At 42.8% G+C, this 12,975-nt stretch overlaps 1 protein-coding gene and 1 pseudogene across 1 annotated transcript in view; both read left to right on the top strand.

Annotated features, from left to right (window-relative positions):
- Positions 1-454: 454 nt before the first annotated feature.
- The window catches only part of dok4 (docking protein 4), a 98,658-nt gene continuing 86,137 nt past the window's right edge, over positions 455-12,975 (top strand). Inside the window, exon 1 of the mRNA XM_053422328.1 lies at positions 455-534. The gene's annotated coding sequence lies outside the window, so the exon portion shown is untranslated. The remainder of the gene's footprint in view (positions 535-12,975) is intronic.
- On the top strand, positions 5,840-12,459 carry LOC128438792 (uncharacterized; annotated as a pseudogene).

The following is a 12,975-nucleotide window of genomic DNA, read 5'->3' as shown; positions in this document are numbered from 1 at the left end:
TTTAGCAGCATTGATGAGGGTAAACATTTTGAAGGATAACTTCAATACTATATGTCAAGCAGTCTTGCTGCATCATAGTCTATGGTCAGCAGCCAGCAAGATCATGATCCACCATCAAGATGCCACTATAGTCTACAGTCAGAGGTGTTGAAGTATTTGTACTTCGTTACCTTACTTAAGTAGAAATTTTGGGTATCTATACTTTTCTGGAGTATTTATTTTTCAGACGACTTTTTACTTCTACTCCTTACATTTTCACGCAAATATCTGTACTTTCTACTCCTTACATTTTTAAAATAGCCTCGTTACTCCTATTTCATTTTGGCTTGTTTTCATTCCGGTTTGTCATCGTTCAAAAACACACACAAAAAAAAACAATTGTTTTGTGAGACATTAAACCCCCCTCGAGCGAGGAGGGTTTGAGTTGGGTGGCCGCCGCAGGCGCAGGATGACGGCCAGGCCGAGGGGGGCCACCACACAACCGAACTGGAGGGTTCCGAAAAGGAGGAGAGCAAAGCCAGAGCTGCACCTCGGGTAGGTGGGAGAGCACTCTCGTGCCACACACAACCCCGGCCTCGGGAGACACGCTGGCCCTGGGGCGCAGCGCGAGACCCTAAGCACCTGTGTGTGTGTGTGTGTGTGGGGGGGGGGTTGGGTGCCATACAGTCGAATCCGGCTGTACCGGTAATGATCCTTCCGCAGGGTGACCTACGGAAACCTTGTTCCGACTTTTACTTCCTCTAGATAGTCAAGTTTGATCGTCTTCTCGGCGCTCCGCCAGGGCCGTTACCGACTTCGGCGGGGCCGATCAGAGGACCTCACTAAACCATCCAATCGGTAGTAGCGACGGGCGGTGTGTACAAAGGGCAGGGCCTCAGCAGCCTGTGAAAGACTGTTGAGTGTTGCAGGGCTCATCTTCAGTTCAGGTAGATCATGCATAGGCTCAAATAACTTTGAGAACCTGCTGCTTTTGCGGCTGAACAAAGCCTATCGGTAGTGTTGTTGTACATACAGGTTTAGCCCAAAGGTCTCAAGGTCTCTTTCAATAAAGGTTATTGATAACATTCCACTGAAGTTTGACTTTTTGCACTATTACAATACTTATTGGCAACTAGTTATTATGTCTTCTGCTCCATGAAACGCATGTTAATACTCAGTAATACACATATGGTACTTTAATGTATTTACATAAAAAAATTCCCCTTACATTACTTTTACTTTTATACTTTAAGTAGTTTTGAAACCAGTACTTTTACACTTTCACTTAAGTAAAAAGCTTGAGTTGATACTTCAACTTCTATAGAAGTATTTTTAAACCTCAGTATCTATACTTCTACTTGAGTAATGAATGGGAATACTTTTGACACCTCTGTCTACAGTTAAGGCAGTAACATGTATTGATGAGACATTAATATGATAAAGAAGAAGAGGAAAGAGAAGCTCCATGTGTCATGTGTCCTCCGACCTTCTAGACCTATAGCAGCATAACTAAGACCTGGTCCAAGACAAACCTGAACTAGCTCTAACTATGAGCTTCATCAAAACAAGAAGGTTTTGAGCGTACTCTTAAACGTACAGATGGTATCTGCCTCCTGAACTGAAAGTGGGAGATGACTCCACAGGAGAGGGGCTTGATGGCTGAAAGCTCTGGCTCCTACTCTACTTTTAGAGACTTTAGGGACAACAAGTAGGCCTGAATTCTGGGAGCGCAGTGCTCTAGTGGGTTGATAAGGTACTAACAGCTCTTTGAGGTATAATGGTGCCATATTATTTAAGGCCTTGAAGGTGAGGAGGAGAATTTTTAATTCTATTCTAGATTTAACCGGAAGCCAGTGGAGCGAAGCTAATACTGGAGAATGTGCTCTCTTTTCTTGGATCTCATCAGGACACGTGCTGTAGCATTTTGGACAAGCTGCAGAGTCTTTAACGACTTACTGCTGGAGCCTGATAGTAATGAATTACAATAATCAATTCCGGATGTAACAAAGGCGTGGACTAGTTTTTCTGCATCTTTTTGAGACAGGAGGCCCCTGATTTTTGAGATGTTATAAGGTTAAAAAAGGGCAGTCTTTGAATAAAAAAAAGAGAGAGAATCAAAGGACGAATCCATATTGAAGATAACTCCCTGATTCCTGACGGCTGGATGCAAAGGTGATGCGATCCAGAGTATAGGTATATAATCAGATAATGCAGCTCTGGGGTGTTTTGGGCCAAGTATTACAACTTCTGTTTTGTCTTGAGGTTAGTAAGAGAAAACTTAGGGTCTTCCTGGTATTTATGTTTTTAAAACATGCTTAGGGTTTAGTAAGGCGATGGCTTCATCGAACTGGATTAACGTCCCCATTAAAATGAAAAATGTGTGTGTGTATGTGCAAGAGAGGTGAGTGAGGCTTAGTAAATCTAGTTGTTGTGAGCAGCTCAAATATACAATAAGATGGTCAGTGTTGATATTGTGGCAGTGGACACAAATAAATCAATGTATAGACACTGTGAAGGGCAGCTGGTTGTCTTCAAGCTTTTACTGTATGTGTAGAAACACCCTCCATTGTTGTAAGCTGCATTTGCCAAGAACTTGGTGCCTCCAATAGGGCTGGGGGCTCAGCTATTCACCTGTTCACCAAGCTGTTTGAACATGATTCTTTAATACTTTGCAAATAAAGTGGCGATACACAGGATGTTGCAGGGTGGAACAGTATTCAGTCAAGGCTTGTAGGCGCAGACATGATCTATTCATGTCTGCCTACAAATTTGATCATAAAGCATCTTTAGAGAAGGGGCTTTAGCTGAGTAATGAGTCGAGACAATACACTGAGGTATAAGAACCTCATTTCTGAGGCTCCTATTTCTTGACAGAAGGAGAAGATAGGTCTGCTGGGATGCCGACACAGATACTGAGAATCAATGAAGACTAGAGAGCAGGCAATACAAACAAAGTCCCTTTCATTGCTGTCAGAGTAGAGAGGACAAGGTGTCGATGTTAACAGTGTGGTGGGGAGACACACCCATAGATCTGTTTCACAAAGTACTTCAAATCTCTTTATGGCCCCTTCCCAACATAAATATACAGTCACTTCAGAGAGCTTCATGGAGAAATGAAGCTCTCTGAGGTGACTGTATATTTATGAGTAAAGGAAATTTGTAAAACTCTTTGTCGTCATGGTAACAGCAATACGACCAATGAGGAGTGTACCGCGGCAGGTGGATCGAGAGGGACCTGGCTGCAGACAACATGGCGGATGCATGTGCAATAGCCACCACAGTAGGCTCTTGCGTAGCGAACATCTCCGCACAGGAAATGATGCGATTAACAGCCGAAGTGGTTGTGTTTTTGTGTTTGTTTTTTACATTGGAAAATAAAGGACGTTTCAATTATATTGAAAATGCTAAAATATGGAAACTTTACCTTCAATAGAATAATGAGGTATAGATACTATGCAAGCAGGAACACTGACAGAAAATTACTCAACAAACATTTCACAATAAAGATCAGTGGCAAGTACTGAACTCGGAATTCACCACATGTTAATAAAAACAGTGAGAGTACGATTGTCACGAATTGTGATATAAATTATATATTGAGAAAATCAAATGGAAGAAATAATAAATAATAAATAAATAAAATTCTTCAAAAAATCAGTTGTGGTTTTTGTCAAGGTGAATTTACATTTGTGGATGTGGAACTTCACAAGAAATAATAACAAATTCATGATAAAAAAATAAAAAAGTTGTCAGTTATGAAATAATTAATATCCCTCCATAGTTTATGCATACACTTACAAGACCAAAACAGATACTGTAGTAGCAGGTTTCAGGATACAGTTCAATTTCAATTCAATTTGATTTTTATAGCACTAAATCATAATATACATTATCTCAAGGCACTTAGTAAGATGATACCTTAAAAATTATAGAGAAATCCAACTGTTCCCACAATGAGCAGCACTTTGGCGACTGTGGAGAGAAACAAACTCCCTTATTAGCTGGAAAAATTCTTGCTGCGGCATTTTGAAACCAACTGGAGGCTATTCACAGACTTACTGGGACATCCTGATCATTAAGAATTACAGTTATCCAGTCTAGAGGTAACAAATCCATGGACTGATTTTTCAGTATCCTCATACATATGTACAACTGGCTGTCATCTTCGTAACCAGGACGTTTTTGTGGCGCTCTCTGACGATGTTGCGTAAAGGGAGCATATATAGAGTTGCAAGCTAAATCGTTCAACCCCCATTGCACATTAGGTTTATTGGCTGTTTGCAATAAAAAAATTAACCAAGAACTGTTTAAGTAGTTCAATGAAACTAATATTACAAGCATTTTTATCAAAATTGAACTCCAAAAAAACCTTTAATGACTACTGCAGTCTCAAAATTATTCAACCCCTTAATGACAAGCAACTTCACTACTTAATAGAGCACCCTTTTGCTGTTATGACCTGAATCCATCTTACCCTCCACACGCTTCAGGTTTCTAGTGCCAGAGGAAGCAAAGCAGCCCCAGAGCATCACTGAGCCACCGCCATGCTTCACTCTAGGCAGGGTGTTCTTTTCAGCATATGCTTCATTCTTCTTCCTCCAGACATACCGCTGATCCATAGGCCCGAAAAGTTCCAGTTTTGTTTCATCGCTCCACAGAACAGAATTCCAAAAGGTCAGTAGTGGTGTACGTCTTGGAGTCCGGGCGTTTAGTATGTGCCTTACTGTGCAAACTGAAACCTCAGTGCCTGCTGCCACCAAGTCTTGCTGCAGGTGTTTTGCAGTCACTCAAGGGTGTTTGATCACTTGCCTCCTCAGGAATCTGGTGGCAGCTGCTGATAGCTTCCTCTTCTGCCACGTCCATGACTAGTACATAGTACGCCTGTCTTAGCTTCTCTGCATTGGCTCCCTGTAAAAGTCAGAATAGAATTCTAGGAGGACTTCCGGAATGCAGCATGCGGGGTAGTCGGGGTAGTCTGCGTCTGCTAGCGCTAGCATCAGCATGGCGGAGATTAGCTCCCTATTGGAGGAACACAGGCTTGCGCTTGCTGCCGACTTCAAAACTTCATTCGAATCGATGACTTCAACATTGGACACCATGCACACAAAGGTCACTGACCATGGGCAACGAATATCCTCTTTGGAAGAGCTTGGCGTCCCTGCTCTATTAACAGCGAGGCTTTCTTTGATTTGCGTAGCCTGCTGTGCACCCATTGTACAGCACCTACGGCTGTTTTGTTTCCTTCCTGCTTTATGCGGGGTTCGTTGTTTGGGGTGTCAAGCACAATGTTTTTGCTTGGCTGGCGCGCAATTGCTAAATGTATTCCTGATTATGCCTGTTGCAGCTGTTTTATTAAATTTTTTTGTTGCATTAGCATAATCAGATATGTGAGTTTTTTTTAGTTTTTTATATATACCTCCATTACTGTGGGAGCAGCGCGTTGACGTTAGGAAGTGTGGAAAGTGTGCTGATCAGATAATCAGAGTGCTCAATGTTGCTGCGTGTCAATGCAGTAGCTGGAGTTATGGGGAGGGGGGGGGGTGGGGTGGGGTTTCGGGTTGATGTAATCTCAGTTAGTTTTTATGTGTCTTATGTGTATTCTCTTTTATCCTGCGCGCATGCTGCTCTTAAACTTTATGTGTCCAACCAGGCATGTGCACAGATAGACCCCTAGTGGTGCTCAAGCACTGGCCCTTTTGCCCTGGATGAGAAAAGTGCCCCTTCTGCTGGAGCCATATTTTTTCTTCATACATCAATATTTAAGAATAACAATTACTCTCTCTGTCATCAATTCCCCACGAATGTGTTTTGATAATTGACAGGGCATCTATTTGAGTTCTTGTGAGGATTTCACCCCGACATGCTCCGCGGCGCTCACAAGCCCCTGCCCCTCCCTCCTCCTCCTCCTCCTCATGCAGCTGAGCGCCAAACGGCTGCAGCCACTTCTTCTCTGACCTGCAGCATCAGACAAACAGGTAATGACGCTGTTTGTTAGATCCCCCGACGTTGATGTTGATAAATTAACCACAACGTTAGCGCCGCTGAAAACATTACGTCGCAACTGGTCCGACGTTTCCTAAAAAATAAACTAACAAAAAACTCATGAAATCCATGATTTCAAAGCCTTGTCCAGCTGTATACTGACGTTTGTAATGTTAAATGAAGAGAGAGAGGGATAGAGATGCAGGCAGACCGACCGACAGACAGACAGACAGACAGACAGGCAGATAATTTAAAGGCAGTTTTAATGTTCTACAAATTAGACAAGTTCAGTAGTTTTGTATGATGTAAAATTGAAATAAATCACAGTGAAGTAATAAAATCTTCCAAGTGGATGCTCCTGTGAAGATCCTTTAATTTAATCAGAGCAGAGTTTTGATAAGTTTTAAGTTAGAATATTAAAAAAAATTCTCAGATCAATTAGCTCCAATTCTACTTAACATGTTCAATGAATCTATGCAAAAGGACAATCTTCCCCCCACGTTAAGACAGGCCACTATATCTCTCCTTTTAAAAAAGGACAAAGACCCACTTTCCTGTGGTAACTACCGCCCCATCTCTCTGCTATGTGCAGATGTTAAACTCTTGGCCAAAATGTTGGCTAGGCGTTTGGAGACTGTACTACCAACTATTGTAGGTACTGACCAGCCAGGGTTTGTTAAAGACCGACATTCTTTTCATAATGTTAGACGTTTATTTGATATTGTTTATGCACCGACACCCTCCGACACCCCTGAGGTGGTTATCGCCATGGATGCAGAGAAGGCATTTGTTCGTGTAGAATGGTCCTACCTGTTCTCTTTGTTAAAACGTTTTGGTTTTGGTAAGACCTTCATATCATGGATTAGACTTTTGTATACGTCCCCCCAAGCTTGTGTTCGCACAAACAATAATTATTCTGACTACTTCTGAGGGCTGCTGTGGCTGAGGGGTAGAGTGGTCGTCCTCCAACCTGAAGGTCGGCAGTTCGATCCCCAGTCTGACCCATCTGCATGCCGAAGTGTCCTTGGGCAAGATGCTGAACCCCTAATGGCCCCCCATAGATCTATATCTCTTTCAATGTATACCCATTTTCCTTACTAAACGTTTCTTTCACTCACTTGACCACACAATTTCCCAATTTTTATGGAACTAGAAGCACCCTAGAATTAAAAAAGACACTTTACAAAGACCTAAGGAGCTGGGTGGTATAGCCCTCCCCAGCTTCTTACTCTATTACTGGGCAACAAACATTAGAGCCATGTTACACTGCTGTTGCACTAATGACCAACCCCCACCCTGGCTACAGGTTGAGGAGGCCTCATGTGGTTCATCATCTCTGATGTCCCTCCTGTGCTTCCCCACAACTATTTCAGCATATGTGCACTCAGACAGTGTTGTTGTGAAAAACTGTCTTAAAATCTGGACACAATTCAAATTACATTTTAGATTGCAATCTATACATGGTCTGGCTCCTGTTTACTCTAATCCCCTGTTCACTCCATCCATTATGGATAATGCTTTCTTAATCTGGAGAAACAAAGGAATTTTATCCTTTAACCATCTTTACATTGATGGTAAATTAGCTGTCCCTCACCATTAGTTGCCCTGTTTGGTGTCCTACCTTTTGGGAACTCACTACCATCTTACTTCTGTGAACTTGTGGCCTTTCTCTCACTTTTAGCGAGGCATGTTATTTTGCTACATTGGGAGAACTCCCCCCCCCCCCCTCCTACTCTCAATGGCTTAGAGATGCCCTTCATTTTATGACACTAGAACAAATTAAGTACTCTTTGCGAGGCACCTCTACTAAGTTCTGTAAAGTCTGGGAACCCTTCTTAGATCACGTCAGGTATATCCAGCTAGATATCGCCCCCATTGATTGATTCGCCCCAACAATGCACCAGTGCCCTGTTTTAACTAGCCTTATTGGTAGCACATATAAGCAGCATGCAGCATTACTATTTTTATATATACTTATTACTATTATTATTATTATTATTATTATTATTATTATTTTTATTTTTTTCCCTCTTGTATTATTATTTATTGTTATGTAGATGTTTTTGTTTCCTTATTTATAGTCTTTACATTGCTCAATTAATGCAAGTGGATGTGCTTGTGTATGTGTGAGTGGATGTGTGTGAGTGGATGTGAGTGAGAGAGTCGAAGGTCAGAGAAGGTGGGATAGTAAGAATGAGCAGAAGCATATGTTTCTACAATATTATCTGGCACTGCAAGCATTTAACAGCCAGTTGTTGTTGTTGTTGTTGTTGTGTTTTGTTTGCTTTCATAATTGTTTTCTTCTGTTTGTGTATCAAATTGCTTTAGTTGTATATTTGTTTTGGGAAGGGGAGGCGAGGGGAGGGGGGTGGGGGGGCTGTAATGTGTATCCTCACCATTTGGCTGTCTGATATGTTATCCTCTCATTTCTTATCTGTGAGGACTATTGTACATTAAGTCTTGTTTTGAAATTTCTACAAATAAATCATATATATATATTAAAAAAAAGAATAGAATTCTAGATCCTGCTCCTCACATATAAAGCCCTTAACATCAAGGCCCTTCATATATCAAAGAGCTCATGGCACAATATTTTTCAAATACATCACTTTGCTCCCGAAATACAGGCTCTCCTGTGGTTTCAAGAGTCTGTAAGAGCAGAATGGGAGGTAGAGCATTCAGCTACCAGGCTTCTCTCCAATGGAACCAGCTCCCACTCTGGGTTTGGGAGGCAGACACCATCTCTACATTTAAGGTTAAACTTAAAACCTTCCTTTTTGGTAAAGCCTTAAGTTGGGGTTAGAGCAGTTGAGTCCTGAACTATCCCTTTGTTATGCTGCTGGAGGTGTGACTGCTGGGGGAACTCCCATCATGCACTGAGCACTTCTCCCCTTCTTTCTGTCCCACATTTATTTGTTTTACTGAATGTCACTATCTTTGTGTTGTTTTCCCTCTCCCATAGCTGCTATCATTAATAGCATCTATCCATCCCTCTTATTGTTTTCATTATAACTAGTCAGAGTTTAAACCTGATGCTGTTCCTGGTTTCTCTCTCTCTCTCCCCCTCTCCTCAACCTCCCCCCTATCTCTCTATCTTCTCTCTCTTCTTTTCCACCCATCTCCCCTCTCCTCCCCATTTCCCCTTTCACCCCAACCGGTCGTGGCAGATGGCCACACACATTGAGTCTGGTTCTGTTAGAGGTGTCATCAGGTTAATGAAGGAGTGGTTTTCCCTCCACAGTCGCCAAAGTACTGCTGATTGTGAGAACTGTTGGGTTTCTCTAAAATGTTTAGGTTCTTGACCTTCTATGCAAAGTGCTTTGAGATAATGTATATTATGATTTGGCGCTATACAAATATTTGTAATTGATATTGAATTTAGTTATACTACAACTAGGTTCCACAGAAATTTCTCCACCATGAAAAACAGCTAAAGCAGTCTTTGAGGGACATGTCTTTCTATTTCACACTCTACACATGAGACAAAAAAAGGAAGAATTGGATGATAAATTGAAACAACTTCACTTCAAGCATTCCCACTCTAACAATAAGCAAACTCGAAACTGAATTGATTAAAGAAAAATATAACCTTCATCCATTCATCAGGAGACCTAATTTCTCATGCAACGGACAGGATTGAACTATTCCAAATACATGGATAGCTCTGGAGAAGAAACAAAGAATATGATATAAACTGTTGTGTGTGACTGCTATTAAAGTATAGTATAGTCTTGATTCTAGTCTTTTTGCCATTTGCAAATTTTCAGCACTTTGGGGTTCAGTATCTTGAATGTGGAAAGTGGAAGACTTTGATCAAACCACCAACCTTATGGTTAGAGGATGACCTACTCTAACCCCTGAGCCACAGCCACCCAACTGTGTAATATGGTATAAAGAACCATAGCCATTCAAATGAATACTGCCCTTATCTAAGTTCTGCACAAAACCAACATAGACCCAACCCTCACCTAAATAGGATTCATAAAGGGATTAACTCATCCACAACTGATGCACAACCTGTTCAACCTCATTGGTTCATCTCAGAGAAACCACCATAACACCAAACCTGGTAAATGGTCTGTATTTATGTAGTCCTTTTTTAGTTTTGATGACCACTCAAAGCCCTTTACATAACAGTTTTTACATTCACACACACCTTAATACAGTGGATCTATGGGCAGCACATTTTCTCTATGAGTAGGGGCAATTTGGGACTGAACAACCGGCCTTCTGGTTAAAGGACGACCTCTCCAACCCCTGAGCCACAGCCTGATCATTAAATGAAAAAAAACATCATCAAACTTACTGGTCATCTTTTTGCTACCATCAAGACATTTGGTTTTGGGCAGTTCACTTAAATCTTTCCACACTTCCCCAGTTATCACCAACAATCACCCATTGTTTATATCAACACCCTGCTGAAGCAAGTTTATGGTCATTATTGAGTCCTGAGTTCATAGCGAATAACTGTAGGTTTCAAAATTAGCAACATCATGGAGTTGAATAATTGTGTCATTGCAGTATAAGCAAAGTATTGGTCTTCTTTTTTTGTTTACTCTATCGTTTATCTGAAAATAACTTAAAATCTATAGCACTGCACAAAAGTACGAACGTGGATGAAAATAAATGGGGTCACAACTGTAGTCGGAGGAAGTTATTTTCCAGAAGATGTAAACAAGTTACAACAGTAAGGGATGTGATGTCTTGAGAGCATGGAACACTTATGGCACGTGCAGTGAATGCATTAAGATCCAATCCATCTGCTTATTCCCGGGGAATCAGAAACTGGTCCAGATTTCCTCTGTTTCAAAATGACATGAGACATGACATAATACCTGTGGGATTCTGTGAGTGGTTGAGGTATTAAACATGAAGTCGACAAGTCAAGGAAGTCCAGATCCATAGTGCCGAAGAAAGGAAAGACCACCAACAAGCTCCGCTTCGCACTTGGTAGCACCCTGATACCATCCACCACCGAGAAACCATTGAAGAGCTTGGGAAAGGTGTTTAACTGCAGCCTGAGAGACACAGCAGTCATTCTAGCGACCAACCACAAGATGGAAGCCTGGCTAGCTTCAGTGGAAAAGTCGGGCCTACCTGGCAAGTTTAAGTCCTGGATTTACCAACCTGGCATCCTCCCACGGTTTCTCTGGCCTCTATGAGGTCCTGATTTCTACAGTCCAGGGTTTTGAGAGAATAGTCAGTAGGTTTCTACGGAAGTGGCTGGGACTGCCTCGGAGTCTGAGCAGCACCGCCCTGTATGGGCAGAGCAACAAGCTGAAGCTCCACATCAGCAGCCTGAATGAAGAGTTTATGGTGACCTGAACTAGGGAGATGCTGCAAAACTGAGAGTCCTTTGACACAAAGTCACCCAGACTGGTATCGAGGTCAGGACAGGATGGAAGTGGAAAACAGCAGAGTCTGTGGATCTCACCGAGTCTAGGTTAAGCATAGGGTGCTTGTGGACGCAGTGTCTTTCAGATGGGCCAGTCTGGGTAGTAGCACAACATGTCACTAGGATAAGGCCCAGGGGAAGGACAGGAGATTACTGGTCCAGGATGAGGTGAAATGGTCAGGTAAGGAGAAGCGAGCCAGCAGGATGGTTGGGATGCGGCAGCAGGGAGCCTAGACAAGATGGGAGCAAGCAGTGGAGCGCAAAGTCTCATGTGAACAAGCTTTGGAAAACCGAGCCCAATCAAATTAAATTCTTAATCTAGGCTGTATATGACGTTCTACCAAGCCCATCTAACTTGTTTTGCTGGGGGAAGGTGGAGTCACCAGCTTGCCTAAAGAGAGGGACCCTGCAGCACATCCTCAGCTGCTGGTAGAATGCCCTGGGTGAGGGGCACTACTGCTGGCACCATGACCAGTCCCGAAGGTCATAGCGGTTGCAATCTGTAGTGGGATTAGCCACTGCAAGAGCCTCTGCCCAGTGAAATAGACCATTGCTTTTGTCAGGGCTGGGGAGGATCCAACATCAGCTGCCAGGACCACCTTCTCAGGCCTGCTAGCAACGGCACAAGACTGAAAGTTGACCTGGGGAAGCAACTGAAGTTCCCAGAAGCTGTTGCCACAACAGCATAAAGGCCAGACATGGTGCCGATCTCGGAAGCCTGCAAGCGGGTAATTCTCCTAGAACTCACCATTCCCTGGGAGGACTGTTTCAAGGAGACCAACAAGAGGAAGAGGGCAAAGTATCCTGGGCTAGTCGAAGAATGCCAAAGCAATGAGTGGCGAATATGGTGCGAGCCCATTGAAGTGGGTTGCAGAGGGTTCGCAGGCCAATCTCTCTTCAGTGCCTACAGCATGCTGGACATCACAGGAGCGAGTAGGCAAAGGACCATCAAGGTAGCCACCGAGGCAGCAGAAGTTGCACCAAGGTAGCTGGGGATCAGGAGAGGACAGCCGTGGGTGGGGAAGCGGCGGGGCTTGATCAACCCCAGTTGGGTCGATTGGGTGAAGGTGTCTGATTGTGGAAAGACCCGAAACACCCAATGACCCCAGGTAACATCACTGACGATGTGTCCAGGTGAATCACAAAGTCATTTATTTCACAATGTCCCAAACTAGCGTTGGGAAATGTTTTTTGTGAAAACCACAGGCCTCCTTTTCGTCCTATATCTGTTGCCGCATGTTCTGGGCCGAGCCTCCCGAACTCAGTCTCCAAGGGTGCAACATGTTCTCTTTGTCTTGTTTCCCAGGATGCTGCATGTCCTTCTGTTCCGGACATCTTCGCACATAGGTGTGAAAAGCCACAAAAGTTAACTCCAATTGGTCTCAATCTAATGGCACAATGATATAATATTAAACCATCTTGTTAATCCTGACATACAAATGACTAAGATCAACCATTTATATTTTCATACTAGATTAGCATCAGAATAGCATGGTCTATGCAGTATACAGTCAATGTCTAACTCCTATAAATGATATTAGCAACTGAGGAAAGTGATAGCATAAGAGAAGAGCTCCTCATATGGAAATCTCTGGAGTGGGGTGGAGCAGAAGTCAACC

The sequence above is a fragment of the Pleuronectes platessa genome, chromosome 1 (genome assembly GCF_947347685.1).
Source record: "Pleuronectes platessa chromosome 1, fPlePla1.1, whole genome shotgun sequence".
Lineage (NCBI taxonomy): Eukaryota > Metazoa > Chordata > Actinopteri > Pleuronectiformes > Pleuronectidae > Pleuronectes > Pleuronectes platessa.
This window is presented reverse-complemented; position numbering and strand designations above follow the sequence as displayed.